The sequence below is a fragment of the Taudactylus pleione genome, unplaced genomic scaffold (assembly GCF_031769625.1).
Source record: "Taudactylus pleione unplaced genomic scaffold, aTauple2 ptg000114l, whole genome shotgun sequence".
NCBI lineage: Eukaryota > Metazoa > Chordata > Amphibia > Anura > Myobatrachidae > Taudactylus > Taudactylus pleione.
This window is the reverse complement of record NW_028284516.1, coordinates 9,605,869-9,625,384: the sequence shown is the minus strand read 5'-3', so window position 1 is coordinate 9,625,384 and position 19,516 is coordinate 9,605,869. Positions and strand designations below refer to the sequence as shown.

At 46.0% G+C, this 19,516-nt stretch overlaps 1 long non-coding RNA gene across 2 annotated transcripts in view; it reads right to left on the bottom strand.

Moving 5' to 3' along the window:
* Window positions 1–232: 232 nt before the first annotated feature.
* Window positions 233–19,516, bottom strand: part of LOC148524942 (uncharacterized) — a 173,550-nt gene continuing 154,266 nt past the window's right edge. For both annotated transcript variants that reach the window (XR_015878326.1, XR_015878327.1), the window contains exons 3-4: window positions 15,842–15,874; window positions 233–341 (exon numbers count right to left, since the gene is read on the bottom strand). This is a non-coding gene — a long non-coding RNA (uncharacterized LOC148524942). The remainder of the gene's footprint in view (window positions 342–15,841; window positions 15,875–19,516) is intronic.

The following is a 19,516-nucleotide window of genomic DNA, read 5'->3' as shown; positions in this document are numbered from 1 at the left end:
TTTGGAAGACAGAATATGGCTGCTTAGAGTACAGCTGTAAAGGGCCGACTAACGTGATCTGTGCCAAAACCATAATTGTTTAAAGCCAGCCAGACTGTATTCCACAATTGTGTAATTACAATGTGACGTACCATGAAACCATATGATTATATTTCATGGAATCTTTGTATTTTGTGGCTATAAGTGAAATCACCATGAAGACACCTTTGCCGAGAATAACTCTAATGCGAGAAGAAGCTTTATTAACCCCTAAGTATCTTCTTCCTACAAATACATTCGGACTCTTCAGTGACTCATTGTGGCCATTTCATCAGGATCCAGGAATATCATCAATACCTGACCTGTTCAATCAGAAATAACAGTTATTAACACCATCAATAAGGCAGCATTTGTCATAGACATTAACTAAACAATTTTAGGTTTATTCACTTTTAAATGATCTATGGTCTTTGTAATTAGAAAAGGCAGATAGCTGAAAAATTGCTGATGACCATTTATTTCTTCTTAATTATGAACCAGGGGTTTAAGGGACCATTAAGATTTAAAATAAATAAAAACAAAATGTTTTTAAATAAAAATAGTAGAATAGCAAAAAAGTATTTCATCCTTCAACGCATTAATGCACGCCTACTTGCATTCCTAATGCATTTCAAGGTGCAAACAGCCCTGTAAAATTAGTTTGGGCTTATATTTGCAGGTTAGCAGATGTTTAGGAATATGTGCATAGTGGGTAGAGTAAAAATTGTTGGCGAGGAGTATTCTGCGCAGCCTCTCTTCCAGGCCTGAGAGCCAGCAGGCATTAAGACCTGCTGCAGCTCTTTCCAGAGGCCTGACCTACGACATGCACTACTTCACATGTGCAGCATTACCGCATGTTCTCTCTCCTTGGCGTCCTATCTGAGTAGGGGTATCCCTGAGTGACTCCAGGACACTGCCTGTATTACAGAGGACTTGCATAAGCCCCTACAGCACTATACCATCACCGTTGTGTATTATATCACCACCACTGTGCACTATACAACCACCACTGTGCACTATACTACCACCGCTGTGTACTATACCACCACCACTGTGCACTATACCACCACCACTGTGCACTATACCACTACCACTGTGCTCTATACTACCACTGCTGTGTACTATACCACCACCACTGTGTACTATACCACCAACACTGTGCACTATACCACCATCGCTGTATACTCTACCACCACCACTGTGTACTATACCACCACCACTGTACACTATACCACCACCACTGTGTACTCTACCACCGCTGTGTACTATACCACCACCACTGTGTACTATACCACCACCACTGTGCACTATACCACCATCGCTGTGTGCTCTACCACCACCACTGTGCACTAGACCACCACCACTGTGCTCTATACCACCACCACTGTGTACTATACCACCACCAATGTGCACTATACCACTACCACTGTGTTCTATACTACCACTGCTGTGTACTATACCACCACCACTGTGTACTATACCACCACCACTGTGCACTATACCACCACCGCTGTGCTTTATACCACCACCACTATGTACTATACCACCATCACTGTGCACTATACCACCACCATTGTGCACTATACCACAACCACTGTGTACTATAGTACCACCGCTGCGTACTATACCACCACCACTGTGTACTATACCACCACCACTGTGCACTATACCACCATCGCTGTGTACTATACCACCACCAATGTGCACTATACCACCACCGCTGTGTACTATACCACCACCGCTGTGCACTATACCACCACCACTGTGCACTATACTACCACCGCTGTGTACTATACCACAACCACTGTGCACTATACCACCATCACTGTGTACTATACCACCACCACTGTGTACTCTACCACCACTGTTCACTATACCACCACCGCTGTGTTCTATACCACCACCACTGTCTACTATACCACCACCACTGTGCACTATACCACCACCACTGTGCACTATACCACCACAGCTGTGTACTATACCACCACCGCTGTGTACTCTACCACCACCGCTGTGTACTATACCACCACCGCTGTGCACTCTACCACCACCACTGTGCACTATACCACCACCACTGTGCACTATACCACCACCATTGTGCACTATACCACCACCAATGTGCACAATACCACCACCGCTGTGTAATATAGCACAACCGCTGTGTACTATACCACCACCACTGTGTACTATATCATCACCACTGTGTACTATACCACCACAACTGTGCACCATATCATCACCACTGTGTACTATACCACCACAACTGTGTACTATACCACCACCAATGTGTACTATACCACCACTGTGCACTATACCACCACCACTGTGCACAATACCACCACCAATGTGTACTATACCAACACCACTGTGCACTATAGCGCAACCGCTGTGTTCTATACCACCACCACTGTGTACTATACCACCAACACTGTGCACTATACCACCATCGCTGTATACTCTACCACCACCATTGTGTACTATACCACCACCACTGTGCACTATACCACCACCACTGTGTACTCTACCACCGCTGTGTACTATACCACCACCACTGTGTACTATACCAACACCACTGTGCACTATACCACCATCGCTGTGTGCTCTACCACCACCACTGTGCACTAGACCACCACCACTGTGCTCTATACCACCACCACTGTGTACTATACCACCACCAATGTGCACTATACCACTACCACTGTGTACTATACCACCACAACTGTGTACTATACCACCACCAATGTGTACTATACCACCACTGTGCACAATACCACCACCACTGTGCACAATACCACCACCAATGTGTACTATACCAACACCACTGTGCACTATAGCGCAACCGCTGTGTACTATACCACCACCACTGTGTACTATATCATCACCACTGTGTACTATACCACCACCACTGTGCACCATATCATCACCACTGTGTACTATACCACCACCACTGTGCACTATACCACCACCACCACCACCACCACTGTGCACTATAGCACCACCACCACCAGCACTGTGCACTATACCACCAGCACTGTGCACTATACCACCACTGCTGTGTACTATACCACCACCACCACTGTGCACTATACCACCACCACCACCGCTGTGCACTATACCACCACCACTGTGCACTATACCACCACCGCTGTGTACTATACCACCACCACTGTGCACTATACCACCACCGCTGTGTACTATACCACCACCACTGTGCACTATATCATCACCACCACCACTGTGCACTATACCACCACCACTGTGCACTATACCACAAGCACTGTGCACTATACCCCCTCTGCTGTGTACTATACCACCACCACTGTGTACTTTATCATCACCACTGTGTACTATACCACCACCACTGTGTACTATACCACCACCAATGTGTACTATACCACCACCATTGTGCACTATACCACCACCAATGTGCACAATACCACCACCAATGTGTACTATACCCCCACCGCTGTGCACTATAGCACAACCGCTGTGTACTATACCACCACCACTGTGTACTATATCGTCACCACTGTGTACTATACCACCACAACTGTGCACCATATCATCACCACTGTGTACTATACCACCACAACTGTGTACTATACCTCCACCAGTGTGTACTATACCACCACCACTGTGCACTATACCACCACCACTGTGCACTATACCACCACTGCTGTGTACTATACCACCACCACTGTGCACTATATCATCACCACTTTGTACTATACCACTACCACTCTGCACTATACCACCACCACTGTGCACTATACCACCACCACCGCTGTGCACTATACCACCACTGTGCACTATACCACCTCCGCAGTGTACTATACCACCACCACTGTGCACTATACCACCACAGCTGTGTACTTTACCACCACCACTGTGTACTATACCACCACTGTGTACTATATAATCACCACTGTGTACTATACCACCACAGCTGTGTACTATACCACCACCACTGTGCACTATACCACTACCACCACCACTGTGTACTATACTACCACCACTGCGCACTATATCATCACCACTGTGTACTATACTACCACCACTGTGTACTATACCACCGCCACTGTGTACTTATACCACAACCACTGTGTACTATATCACCACCGCTGTGTACTATCTAAACTGAAGAGGGTTAAAATCACCCCGGTGGGGGGGGGGGTGAAGGGGTGCCTGTAAAAGGAAAGCAGGCATAAATATGTGACTCAACCCTGGCCCTTTGTTCATTCTGCGTAAGGCTATCGAAGGATACAGATGATCCCTAATTCGTCACTGGGAAGGCCTCATCCCAGAACCATTTAATCCAATGCGGTTTGAGTGGTTTGTTTCTCCAATTTGTTATTTTATTTTGTTTTCTGGAAATTATAAGTAACGGTGTGATTCTTTTTAATATTATTATATTCATTTTTTGTACGTAAGCTTTGAAGATATTCTTGAATTAACATTCATTCTAGTTCTGGATCTGTGTTTTTATGACCCAAGGCCTCATATGGCTCATGTTACCCATTGTTCTATTGATAAATGTGTAGGCAGGTGAGAGCAAAAGCTCACCTTATGCTTTAGCATTACAGTTTTCTTCTGCTGGTGGCAGTTACCAGGTTTAGTTAACCACACGTGCTGAGGTAACCTGTAAAAGTTACGGGCGGCGATTCTCAGATTGGCGTATCTTGACGGTCGGTCCGCAGGACCGGGACATACTCTGTCAAACTCTGCTAATAAGCTAAGGGTGCAGTTCACTAACATGCCCAGGCCAGAACTCTAATTAGCTAAGGGCTCAGGTCACTAACATGCCCAGCCTAGAACTCTGCTAATAAGCTAAGGGTGCAAGTTCACTAACATGCCAAGCCCAGAACTCTGCTAATAAGCTAAGTGCTCAGGTCACTAACATGCCCAGCCCAGAACTCTGCTAATAAGCTAAGGACTTAGGTCACTAACGTGCCCAGCCCAGAACTCTGCTAATAAGCTAAGGGCTCAGGTCACTAACGTGTCCAGCCCAGGACTCTTATAATAAGATAAGGGTTCAGGGTTCAGGTCACTATTGTGCATAGACCAGAACTCTGCTAATAAGCTAAGGACTCAGAGCCTGATTCAGACCCGCTCGTGAGCGCCGGACGCTCGCAAGCAGGTCGATGGTGCCCTACTGCGCATGCGCATGACGGAGGGAGCTCCGTCGTGCGCATGCGCGAGACCCGGCTAGCCACGGGGTAGCCGTCGCTCCGGGTCTCGCACCAAAGGGGGCATGCTGTCGATGTTGGCGTGGCTGCCCAGACTGAGGGGTTCCCATGGGAACGCCTACCATCTGGGTCCGGCCCCACTGACATCACTAGTGATGTCAGTGGGAGTGATTTTGGCTCTGATAGAGCCAAAATCACTCCAGGGCTTGCGGCAGCGAGACCCTACTGCAGGGTCTCCGTCGCAAGCCCGATGGTCGCGATGGTCTTGACCATCGCGACCATCATCATGGACGCTCGCTATAGCTGTGGGTGGTCACCCACAGCTATGCGAGCGTCCAAGAGGCCGCTCCATTTTCATGTAGGAGGGCCCTGATTCAAAGAGAGCGCTCTGGTCAGAGCATCCGGCTCTGAATCAGGCCCTCAGGTCACTGATGTGCCCAGCCCAGAACTCTGCTAATAAAAACTTCATATCAATGTCCAATCAACTTTCACCTTAGGACCAGATTTTTTATGTATTTCAACTTCTCTGGTTTCTTCTACTTATGAAAAGGTGAAAATAGGCCCCCTGGTAGAGATAGTGTGGTACCCCACTTAGGGTCCCTATATGTTATCTGAGGTATTAATCTCTATGTAAAAGAATGTGCATATATTTGTTGCACCTGGGTCTTAGCAGCTGCTTGACATTTCTATTGTGGTACCACACTAACGGACCCTATGGGACCCATTTATCAACAATCACATACTTTTATATGATCTGGGTGTGATATTAGTGCCCTTGATTGCATTGCATTATGCGATACTACCGGGCGAATGTATTAAACAGCACATGAAGGGACAAGGGCTCGGAAAGGAGCCTGTCCCTGTGATGTGCTCGGATTGAAGTGACCTGCATCAGCTGTCTCTTCACTCTTTATCAAGACTACAGCGCAAACGCGGCCGACAGTAAGTTTTGCGAAGTGTAGCCCATAAGGCAACAGAGGCAAAATGCCATCTTCAGATGGCGTAAGTCAAACTCTGGAATTCTTCGCATTCCGGAGCTTGGTAAATCTGACAGCTTCACAACCCACATACTGTAGTTGCGGCCTCTGTCGGAAATGCGATCCCTCCATAGTACATCTGGGGGATACTTAATATTTACTGATATCCCGGAAGAAGGTGGGTGATCACAATAACTCTGTTTTCAGCTACTACACTGCACCTGCCCAGGACACTGCCTAATAGGTACAACCAATCCCGCTGCTCACAAAGAACTACCTTACACCTATACCAAAAATGGGAAGATTGACCTGGTACTGGGACAACATCAATAGGTGACAGTGAAGGTGTAGAGGAGCCAGAAGAAGTTGAAAGTGTGACAGAGGAAGAGAGGGTTGATCAATAACGTCCTTACCGGATGCTCGCTACCTAACATACTATCTAAGGAGATCATATGAATGTTTTTTGGAAAAGTGTAATTTTAATTTTTGATAAATCACTCGTTAAAATTACTCTTTTCCAGTGCAACCAAAACAAGATAGCTTTAAAAAAACATGCTTGTGGAGGAGTGGTAGCATGTACTTTCACTGACATTTAAGGAGACCAGATTTACAGTATTAGCCAGTTGTTCATTTCCGTGAATAAAAATCTTGTTCAAACTATATATGGTCATTGGCAGGGCCGGCCCGTTACGCCGACTACGCATGTGCGTAGGGCACCAGCCAGCAGAGGGGGCTCAATCCCCAGCACGGCCAAACTTATACAGCAACCCTCCCGCCGCCAAATTCCTTCCCATTAAGCCGTGCGGCTTAATGTGAATAAGATTGTGCTATTGTGTGATGTAGTTTGAATTGGGAATACTATTGTGTGACTACGCACCTTTCTTTTAAGATCTTTCCTTTAGCATGCCTCCCAAACATCCCCAATAAAGTGTTCCAGATGGGGGGGAGGGAATGGTGAATAGATGACATGCTCATGCATGCGGCATCTATTGACTGGAGAAAGGGACTGGGAGCATGCCCAGCAGCTCCAAGAGTACTGGACATGTACCCAGCATGATTGGCATAAGGGCCTGATTCAGACCCGGACGTTATGCTGCGCTCGCTCGCATTGAGCGATTTTACGCAATCTGCGCATGCGTGTGAGTAGCAAAGCGCATGTGTGAACCAGTCATTGCGATGGGAAAGTGCTCGCCTGTAGCCCGCAGTCGGGCCGCTATTTTGAGTGACAGATAGTGCCGTTTGTGGGTGGTAGCAGGGGAAGGTGCTTGTAAACGGGGGGGTGGATGTGCGAACGTGGGCGTGCCCGACCGTCAGAACGGCGTTTAATGGGTGAGCATAATTAGCAAAGTAGCGTAACTGGGTTGTATTTTAGCCTGAACTGCTCGCAATGGTGTGGTGGGAGAAGGCTACCACAAGCGCTTTGAGCAGCTCCGATGGCTCTCGATGTTCCCGATTAATCCTACAACTGCCGGAGATGACGTGTGTTGCGAGTGGCAAAGGGGTGTCTTTATACAGGTGCCAGCACATAGTGCGGCCGCTCGCTATTACTTAGTGGGCGGCTTTATGCGACGCAGTACGAGCACATGATTTAAATAGCCGGTCCCTTTTAGCCAGCGAGCGGCCGCAAATAGCATCTGGATCTGAATCAAGCCCTAAGTTCTATAGCTCCTTTGTCTCTGTTCGAATTTGCACATCATATGCAGGTAGAAGTCATTATGGGCAAGGATTAAGTGATATCAATGCTGTCTTGTGGCAGATATTTTATTATGTTAGATTGTGGATAAACTGTCAACAAGTGCAATATGGTTTCATATCTCCCAACATTTAGTCAGTGAGACATAATAAGCCCTGACCCATGTGCACCAAAGCTCCACCCTGTTCCGCACCAACCATGCCCCAATTTGCCCAAAAGCAGCCACTTTTGGTTGACTCTCTGCCCCTTTCGAGATCCATTTGTTGGATTTGATCCTCCAAAATTGGGACATATGAGAGGTATATCTAGATCTGGGACACACTGATGACCATACAGCACTTCACTTACCATTTGACACCAAATAACAGAGGGACCAGGGTACATCTGACTGGCACTGATGCACCTAAATCTGGTGATTATGCAATATGATAGCAAAGCTCTAGAAGCCGAACGGGAAATAGATTCGGTTATGATAAATAGTGCAGGACAGACATGTGCAGCTGGCTGTCTCAATATTTATATAATGACTATATCATCTTTCCAGGGCCAGTGCAAGGTTCCTAGTTCCCTTAGGCAAAGCTACATAATGCGCACCTAAAAAATGCAACTCTACCAACCCTAACTCCTTGTACTGGAGTTTCTTCATAACACAGCATAACACAATCCTGATGCCCCAGAATGAATTGAGCATGCTTAAGAGTTTATTCTTAGCTAAATACTGTATGTCCACCTCTCACATTGGGCAGGATGTACTAAAGGGGAAAGTGCAGTAAAATGCAATTTTGTTTTTTTTTACTGCATACCCCATATGTACAAAGCATAGGAATGCAATGCATTCTTGTGCTTCATCCTGGCGGGTAACGCAGACGTGTAGTCAGTCACTCAGTGTGTGTGTCCAGTTGGGGCTTGGGCTGGGGGGAGGAGGCGTACATGCAGCGGGCACAGCATCTATCTATCTCATATCTATCTATCTATCTCATATCTATCTATCTATCTATCTATCTATCTATCTATCTATCTAACTATCTATCTATCTGTCTCATATCTGTTAGAGATGAGCGGCTTTGGTTCTCTGAGACCGAACCCACCCGAACTTAGCAGATACGAGCTGGCTTGGGTTTTCCCACCTGACTTGGATCTCAAAACGAGGCAAAATGTCATCATCCCATTTCTCATTCCGGCTGTGGAGAATGAAGAGGGAGGGAGCTGGGAGCTGTAGGGCCGCCATCAGGGGGGGACTGCTTGGACTGGAGTCCCGGGCCCAGTCCTTGGCTGAAGGAGGGGGGGCCCGGCCGCTTTCGCCACTGCACAGCCTGCAGCCCAAACTAACCCCGTGATCAGAAGAAAAGGGGCCTGGCCGCCACCCCGGGCCCCATTAATGGAAGAGGCAGCGGGGCCGCTCGGGCCGCTCCTCCACCAACCAACACTCGCCTGCTCCTTATGTCAATAAAGTTTGCTCTATATTGAAGTCGGCACACGTGACGTCATTACATCGCGCCGCGCCGCTGGAGAGAGAGTCTGAGGAGCCGCGGATCGAGAAGAGCTGGACCAGCATCTGCAGTGCTGGGGAAGAGGCAGAGAGGAAGTCGAAGACTTCAAGGAAATACGGTAAGTGACAAAAAAGGTGTGCACAGCGGGCAGAGACTGGATCTAATAAACGGTGAGGGGAGGGAATGAGGAAAAAAATGCTGGCCAGAGACTGGATCTAATAACAGGGGGGGAGGGGAGAGGGGAAAAAAATGCCTATTTTGTCAGTCCCAGGCCCCTAAATTTCTGATGGCAGCCCTGGGGAGCTGTGCTGCGCTGCTGTTGTGCATAATTGTTGTGACTTGTGAGGTTGTCCTGTCCATAGGGGCTGACTGGCTGTTGTCTATAATCCATACCATATAGGGGATGGCTGTTGTCCTATCCATAGGGGTTGGCTGGCTGTTGTCCATAGGGGCTGGCTGGCTGTTGTCCATATTAATCCATATAGGGGCTTGCTGGCTGTTGTCCATATTAATCCATATAGGGGCTTGCTGGCTGTTGTTCTGTCCATAGGGGCTGGCTATAGTCCATAGGGGCTGGCTGTTGTCCATAGGGACTGGCTGGCTGCTCTGCTGTGTTGTCCAGGGGCTGCTCTGTCCATCAGGGGTGCTGTTATTCACCCCCAGTTTAAAAAAAATAAAAACAAATTTTTGTGTGTGCGTGTTAGCCACACCACCAGTGTGAAAATATAAATATTTTTTGTGTGTGTGCGTGTGAGCCTGCCACACCACCAGTGTGAAAATAAAAACAATTTTTTTGTGTGTGCGTGTAAGCCGCCCACGCCACCAGTGTAAAAATAAAACAAAACTTTTGTGTGTGCGTATTAGCCACACCACCAGTGTGAAAATAAAAACAATTTTTTGTGTGTTTGTGAGACCCTACCACAGGGTCTCCTCGCAAGCCCGATGGTCACGATAATTGTGACCATCTCCTGCCCACTCGCACTAGCTGTGGGTGGGCACCCACAGCTTTGCGAACGGACAGGAAAAAAAAAAATTCTCCCCGCCCTGATTCAGATAGCAAATAGCGAGCGCCTCTGAATCAGGCCTAGTGTCAGCAGTGCAGGGGTGCCGGTGGTGACCTCAGTGTGGGAGTGCTGGCAGTGTCATCAGTGTGGGGTCGCTGATGGTGTCCTCAGTACATGGAATGACAGTGCTGCGGTGCTGGCAGTGACCTCAGTGAAGGGTACCAGGAGTGTCGGCAGTGCGGGGGTGCCAGTGGTGTGTTTAGTGCAGGTTTGATGGCTGTCTCGGCAGTGCAGGGGTTGCTGACGGTGTCCTCAGTACATGGAATTATAGTGCTGCGGTGCTGGCAGTGACCTCAGTGAAGGGTACCAGCAGTGTTGGCAGTGCGGGGGTGCCAGTGGTGTGTTTAGTGCAGGTTTGATGGCTGTCTCGGCAGTGCAGGGGTTGCTGACGGTGTCCTCAGTACATGGAATGGCAGTGCTGTGGTGCTGGCGTTGTCCTCAGTAAAGGGTACCGGTAGGGGTGCCAGCGGTGTCTTTAGTGCAGGTTTGCTGGCTGTGTTGGCAGTGCAGCGGTGTAGGCAGCATGGGGGAGCCAGTGGTGTCAGCAGCGGGGCTGCCGGCGGTGTCAGCAGTGGGGGTTGGATCTTCATCCCAGAAAGGGACCATGAAGACTACTACTAGTAATAATTTACAAACACATTTGACTTTTAAACAGTCCTTGATAGAGGAAGTAAGTATAACAGCTGTCACCCAGTTGCACAGCGGATCACTGACGCCATGATGGCTGTGCTAGTATTAGATGGTGAAATAATAGAAAATCAGGATGATAGTGTGGAGGAAGTGCAAAATGAGGATGAGGGGGAAATTTGTGTCCTATATGACACTAATGAGAATGTTGATGATGAGGCTGTTGTTTGCGTAAATCAGCCACAAGTGGCAGCAGTTCTTGCTCATGATAAAAGAAAGCCAGAAAAGCAACGTTTTGGGTGTGGAATTATTTTAATCTAAATTCTGACAATGGTTGTGAAGGCATCTGTTCCACTTGTAAAGGCAAAGTTAGCAGAGGAAGGGACGTTAACCATCTAGGCACCTCCTCCCTGTTACATCATTTGCAGCAAGTTCATGCAATTTGTTTAACAAAATTATAATTTGTAAATTAATAACAAGCAGTCCAGTATCAGCTACCAGCAGTTTGAACCATAACATGCAATCTCCACCACCAACACCCTCATCATCAATCTCCTCCTTAATAATTGAAGGTAGTCCTTCCAAAAAATGTTTTGTGGGGCCCAAACAAACCAAGAAGTTCAGCCACGAAAGTGTCAGTCCTAGTCGCTAAAGTGCTTGGTTTGTTAAACTGTGCATGTCCTTTTTAATATCCCACATAAGAGTGGGTGGGAGGGACAATTCCATCTTGCACCTCTTTCCTTTACATTTGGCACAATTTGGAGCATTGCCGACTGACAATATTATAGTTTATTAAACTGCCATCCTATCTGCCACTGCTGTGTGGCAATGTTTCATAGATGTCCTATATTTTTTTAAACTGCCGTGCGTTTGTGCCGCTGCTCTGTTGCTTACTTTAGCCAATAGAAAGTATGGTGGTCGCTCACATCAGCTTAATGATATTGCTCAGGTGCTTGTAAAGGGCAGGGTTTATACTGAACCACAGAAAAAAGAGCAACCACCATACTTTCTATTTGCAGTTCTGAGAAACATGAAAGGAGCCAGCATTAGGAAGATGAGCTGATCCTTATAGTGCCATTTGGAGGTTTTTGGGGTACCTCCTAGGTGAGTTAGCTCTCAGCTTATACATGTGCTGTTATCATGCAGTACATTAATTGTAATTATATGACCCAGAGTGGATGCTATTATTTTGTAGCAATAATTATTTTGGGGTGAGCGTTTGGGCGTGGGGCCCCCGGAGTGGCTCTGGCTGGGCCTTTTTCAGGGCATCACCACTTAATTCACATAGATATTTTTTCATCACCTTTCCATTTGTTTGTGTATTATTTATGTCATTTTAATTCTTTCTTATTATATTAACACTTATTGATTATCTTGACACACCCATACTTTACACTTCACTATCTCCTTTCTTCCATTTATCGTGTGATGCCCTGGGAGTGGTCCTTGGCTGGGTTCTTTTGGGCTGCTCTGCGCCTTCGACGTGAACCCCTTAATGTTAGGGACGCCGGTATAGAGGAGCCCTGACGCTGGCCCGGCGCTTAATCATATATTTGCAAATGTATGCAACCAATACCTCTGAATTTCTATTATCATGTAGGATTCAAGTATTTTTGCTAATATTGCTGCAGTGTGCTGGAGGGAATCTTCTTTTTTCTGTGGCTTACTTTAGCCAGCCAGCTCGCTGCAGCCTTTGGCCTATATTGGTGAAAAGTATTGAAATCAATATCGTGAGGTGGTTAAAAATGCCTGGAAATGCCTGAAAATTATTGTTATTAAGGTTAATAATAATGTAGGGACAAAAACAGGCCCAAATTATGTGGTTTTAGCTGTTTATATAATTTTTTGGAAAAAAAAATACAGATCCAAAACCAAAACCAAAACACGCAAGGATGGTTTTGTAAAACCAAATCCAGATTCGAAACCTTGAAGGAGATACAGATCCAAAACCAAAACCAAAACACGGGGGTCGGCGCACATCCCCATGTAAATAAAGCATAAATAAAATGGAGAAGATACCCTTTTCCTTGAGATCTGCAGATGAGCAGCAGAAAAATCACTGGAAAAATGGCATCGGTACCATGTTCCAGAAAATCCATGCATACGCTCTAGATACTGGCACAGACTACCATCAACAAGCACTGAGGAGCGAGGGATGGCAGCTGCGTGGAGGCTGAATCATACTTGACAACTCTCCCTGATTGTCAGGGAGACTCTCTAAAATAGTAGCAATCTCCCTGACTCCCTGAAGAACCTAGCAATCTTCCTATTTGCACCTTTCCCCCAAAATGTAGCTCTATACCTGGATAAAAAAAGGAATCACATTCAAATGGTATAATCAGTGCCATCTCCCTGCATAAGTTATAAGGCACAATGATCCCTATGGCTACATGCACTTTCATTAATTTCAATGGAACCCCTTGTAAAACACAATACATGAACAAGCCCAGAAAAGTATCAGTGTTTTGTTTTTATTAACAAATCGATCTTACTAACTGCTTTGGGGATTGATTACATTTGGCTGTAAGTCAATTTTATGGCACGCCTCTCAGATATAGCAGTACAATCTCCCTGAAATGCTTTTTCATGATATCCCACCACTCCCCCTTCCTCGCATAGACCAGCATGGGATTGTTCGCCATTTCCCCAGATCTCTTGTGCATGCAGAAAGATCTGGAGGAGCGACAGACGACCCCACGGGAGCGCGCAGCAGACGATATCATGCCCTCACACGGAATGATATAGCTGCGATATCGCTGCAATCCATTGGATCAGCCACTATATCGCTCTGTGTGTGGGGGCCTTTAATCTGAACCTGGACCATACACTAAAATGTAAAAAGACACATTTTAGATGAATGCACAATCCAAAAGTGTGTATGTTTGCAGTCCACAAATGGACTAAAAGCCCCCATACATCAGAGATTGATTGCAGCAATCGTGCAATTTGCAATCGATTGTGTATAAAAATCTTTCCCTTTTTCAATCGATTGTGGCAATTCTGCAATCTGCAATCAATTGAAAAAGGGAAAGATTTTTAAACACAATCGATGGCAAATTGCACGATTGCTGCAATCAATCTCTGATGTATGGGGGCCTTAACATCCAAATGAGGCTCAGACTATACCCTTTTTGGGTATAAATAATTCTAAACCATAGCAAGTATAAGTCTGTTTTTTTATTGCCATAAAGTCTAAATTGTTCAAACACACCAAGCAAAAGAATCCAACAATATATAGTCTAACTTTTTGCAGAAAGTAAAGCTGTGTATTTATAAGATGTCATTATTCAGTAAACAACATAGTGAAAAGTCATCGATGACACAGGATTTTTCAGCTCACAGCTTGTGTAATATGTAAGGAAACAGCAGTTTGCAGGAATCTATGACCTGCAAATTTTCTTTGTTCTAGGGCACATATGTACCCGGGTATGATCCACGGCACTGAATGTAATAAATGAAATTATTTATATCCGTTTTGCACTGGCACAAAAAGCTCCCAAACCATTAATAGACAGACGGAAATCCTCTCAATAAAGTCATAGTGATAATTGTAATGAGGGCTAAAAACTCACTTGGTCCGTCCGTAGTGTAATGGTGCGTACACACTAGACCAGTGGTGTCAAACTCGGGCCCTTCAGTTGCAGTGGAACTACATATCCCAGCATGCACTGCCAGAGTTTTGCTATTAGGGCATGCTGGGATATGTAGTTCCACAGCGACTGTAGGGCCTGAGTTTGACACCACTGCACTAGATGATATGCTCCCTGAGCAATATCGTCTAGTGTGTCCCTGGCAGGGTGTGCTCAATGTCGTTCATGACATTGAGCACACCCGCTGAACGATATCATTAATGATAATGTTCAGCGCCGGGCTCTCTCCCCCATTCCCCAACATGCAGCAATCTGACAATATCGTCAGGTTGGCCTGCATGTTTGCCAGATGAACGATAAAGACGAACGACCTGCGGGAACGCGTATGGTCGTTATCGTTGAACATTTTGGGGCAAAAACTGAACAATATTTTGGATGACTTAACGATAACGACATCGTTTCATCGGCCAAAATATCGCCCAGTGTGTACGCACCTTAACTCGTCTGGGTAAGGTACTTTAAAACCCGGAAATGACCTGGACCTGGTCGTGTTAGAGATTCCTGACAGGCTATCTCCTCTGGAGTGACTCCGGCTGACAAGTGGGGAGCGTCTGAGGCACGTGGATCAGAGTGAGTTGAGTGTCTGCCGGACCTATGCCGGACGCTGGGTTGGCGTGTCTGCTCCAGGTGGGACACGCGGTGTCCGATATCAGTGCAAAGCGGTAGGTGGATCAATGCTGCTGCACGTTTGTGAATAATAGGCTGATGTCACAGGGGGGGTGTGTGTGTGTCGCTTGACGCGTTTCTCAGCAGTACGCTGTTTCCTCAAAGGCAATAATGTGATTGCATTTTTTATATATTGCTACTTTTTAATACCGTCTAAAGGATTTGATCTTTGGCATATGCGGCTGCTTGGCGCTGGCTCAATTTCTGACCTCACGTATTCATGTTTTGTAGCTACTTTAAGAATTTATTGTGTATTATTTCTGAACTTGACTCCTATGTTTTATTATTTATTTAATATTATTATTAAATAGTTTTTATTATTCCTGTCAGTAGTATTGCGCTTCTTCCTTTTTGCTTTTTCCTTCCACTAGGGTCACTATGTGAGGTTTAGCACCTCTTTAGAATCAGCAGTCCTGCAGGATTTATGTATGATTTACTATTTTTTATTTATTTAATATCTTGATACCTACCATTTTGGCGCCCTCCATCCCTTCTTTTTCTTTCTGATAACAAAACATAGTTTTGATCAATGCAATGAAGTAATTATACAGTACAACCATAGCAACATGAAGAGCATCCACTAGTTAGGCACAACTGTATGCCCAAATGGCATGAAGGCGAAAAACAGATGCTGACTTGAACATAACTTGGATAACCCAAAGCTAAGACAGAGATATTTATTTGATATCTCTTGCAGTTGATGCCTGTGCCTTGTCATGATCCTCTGCCCACTCAGGAGAAAATAATAATGGTATCAATCTCCTGGAGCAACTTTGGACAGAGCAAGCAACAGCCCTAGCAAGGTATAGGGTGGGTGCTGTTGCTAGGTGGCAATCCTATTCCCTAGAACAAAGAAAGTTTGCAGGTCATAGATTCCTGCAAACTACTGTTTGTTCATCGGGAGGATTGCCACCTAGCAACAGCTGGTGGACAGACTACCACATACCTGGTGGTTGCTTGGAAGATCAGTTGCTCTCCAATAATGCTTGGCAAATGTAGAGGATTCTTCTGGGGCAAGGACTGATTTGCATTGGCAAATGTATGCTAAAAGGATCAATGAGTGGCATGCATTATGGAATGTAGGAACATAAGTTTTGCTACTGCACTAGAGGTGGCAGGGGTTAATGGCAAGTGATACATAACCTTGAAGCTTCACCTTTTAGTGGAGCAGTAAGTTTCAATTATGAGATATGTTAGGTGAATAGCCTTTGAATGGCCCATTTCCTAATCCCTATGGCTATTGTGACAGAGAACAAGAGCGTCCCATCCTGTTCTGGTAAGATACCACAGTTGTTATCCAGACAACTTTAAACTGCAAATTCCCGCAGGCGATTGGGATTTAAAGCTCTAAGGCAGGGGTCTTCAAACTTGGCCCTCCAGCTGCTGTGGAACTACACATCCCAGCATGCACTGCCACCTTTTTGATATAACAGCATGCTAAAACTATGTGCAGTGCATGCTGGGATGTGTAGTTCCACAGCATCTGGAGGGCCAAGTTTGAAGACCCCTACTCTAAGGACTAACATGGCTGGCCTTAACTTTAGCAGATTGATATAAGCCGACTGCTCCATTGTGTACCATTTGCCTCTCACTGCCTGGTTCTGAGTGAATGCTCCCCAACCGTTTGAAATGCAAATCTCAATAGGTTTTGTAATTGTTTACAGTGTAAGAGAACATGGAAGAGCCTCAGGTGTAAGGTTCTCATTTTTCTAATAGCTTTGTCTAAGTCCTTTCAATGTATATTCTGACTTTGAGCTATCATTGAACTTAATTCTGGCCACTTTTCTGGAAGAAACACCAGCGAAAAAGAAGGGATATATCCTATAGGATGAAGTCATAAAAGAATTTATCTAATTTATGGATAATCCGAGCTTGGCCAGGGTAGACAGAGTTAGACCTTGGTGACTGATTAATATGTCCCAGTCTATTATACAATGGACTCCTTTTAGACAAAGGTGACAATAACATAGCATGGAACCTCTGCTTTCATTAAACATGTGCAGGTGCAAGGTGCTATTGAGAGTACAACCACCATTACAGTCCACTGAAGCAGGTGGTCTCTTTATTAGAAAATGGCAAAGATTCCAATGGTTGCTGTAGACTGAGACCAAATGTATAATTTGAGGCAAAACCAATTAGTGGACAAAAGAAAAAGGGGATATATGTTAGTCCTTTTGTTCTAAAACCTCTCTTTTTAATATATATATATATATATATATATATATATATATATACAGTAGGGGTGAGCGGGTTCGGATTTCTGAAATCCGAACCCCCCCGAGCCCCCCCGATCCGAGTCCGATCCGAGTCAGGCTCGACTTTTCCCGCCTGACTCGGATCTGAAATCGAGGCAAAACGTCATCATCCCGCCTTCCGAGTCTCGCGGGTTTTGGATCCTATATAAGGTACCCGCGTCTGCGCCATTTTCTCACTCGGCTGTGGACAGTGAAGAGGGAGGGTGGGAGTTAGGGCTGTGTAGTGTAGTGTAGTGTAGTGCTGCTGTTGTCCACTACTTCAAAGTCCATAGGGGCTGGCTGTGTTGTGCTGCTGTTGTTAATAGGGGCTGTGTCCACTACTTCAAAGTCCATAGGGGCTGGCTGGACTGTGTTGTGCAGTCAGTTCTCCATAGGGGCTGTGTCCACTCCAAAGTCCTGTGCAGTGTCCCAGTCCTAAAGGAGTGCTGTAGTGTTGTCCAGGGGGTGCTCTGTCCATCAGGGGTGCTCCCCCCAAGTGCTAAAAAAATAATATATTTTCTGTGTTTGTGAATTGTGTGCGCAGTAGCCGCACGTGCATCAACAAAGTAGTGCCAAGCGTGCGCCTGTGTCATAAGTAAAGGGCCGGCTGGCTTGACCGTTAAAGGGTGCTGTAACCCCCGAAAGTACACTCCAGTCCAAACCAAAAAAAAATTATTTTCTGTGTTTGTGAATTGTGTGCGCAGTAGCCGCACGTGCATCAACAAAGTAGTGCCAAGCGTGCGCCTGTGTCATAAGTAAAGGGCCGGCTGGCTTGACTGTTAAGGGTGCTGTAACCCCCGAAAGTACACTCCAGTCCAAACCAAAAAAAAAATTATTTTCTGTGTTTGTGAATTGTGTGCGCAGTAGCCGCACGTGCATCAACAAAGTAGTGCCAAGCGTGCGCCTGTGTCATAAGTAAAGGGCCGGCTGGCTTGACCGTTAAGGGTGCTGTAACCCCCGAAAGTACACTCCAGTCCAAACCAAAAAAAAAATTATTTTCTGTGTTTGTGAATTGTGTGCGCAGTAGCCGCACGTGCATCAACAAAGTAGTGCCAAGCGTGCACCTGTGTCATAAGTAAAGGGCCGGCTGGCTTGACCGTTAAGGGTGCTGTAACCCCCGAAAGTACACTCCAGTCCAAACCAAAAAAAAAATTATTTTCTGTGTTTGTGAATTGTGTGCGCAGTAGCCGCACGTGCATCAACAAAGTAGTGCCAAGCGTGCGCCTGTGTCATAAATAAAGGGCCGGCTGGCTGGACCGTTAAAGGGTGCTGTAACCCCCGAAAGTACACTCCAGTCCAAACCAAAAAAAAATTATTTTCTGTGTTTGTGAATTGTGTGCGCAGTAGCCGCACGTGCATCAACAAAGTAGTGCCAAGCGTGCGCCTGTGTCATAAGTAAAGGGCCGGCTGGCTTGACCGTTAAGGGTGCTGTAACCCCCGAAAGTACACTCCAGTCCAAACCAAAAAAAAAATTATTTTCTGTGTTTGTGAATTGTGTGCGCAGTAGCCGCACGTGCATCAACAAAGTAGTGCCAAGCGTGCGCCTGTGTCATAAGTAAAGGGCCGGCTGGCTTGACCATTAAAGGGTGCTGTAACCCCCAAAGTACACTCCAGTCCAAACCAAAAAAAAAATTATTTTCTGTGTTTGTGAATTGTGTGCGCAGTAGCCGCACGTGCATCAACAAAGTAGTGCCAAGCGTGCGCCTGTGTCATAAGTAAAGGGCCGGCTGGCTTGACCGTTAAAGGGTGCTGTAACCCCCGAAAGTACACTCCAGTCCAAACCAAAAAAAAATTATTTTCTGTGTTTGTGAATTGTGTGCGCAGTAGCCGCACGTGCATCAACAAAGTAGTGCCAAGCGTGCGCCTGTGTCATAAGTAAAGGGCCGGCTGGCTTGACCGTTAAAGGGTGCT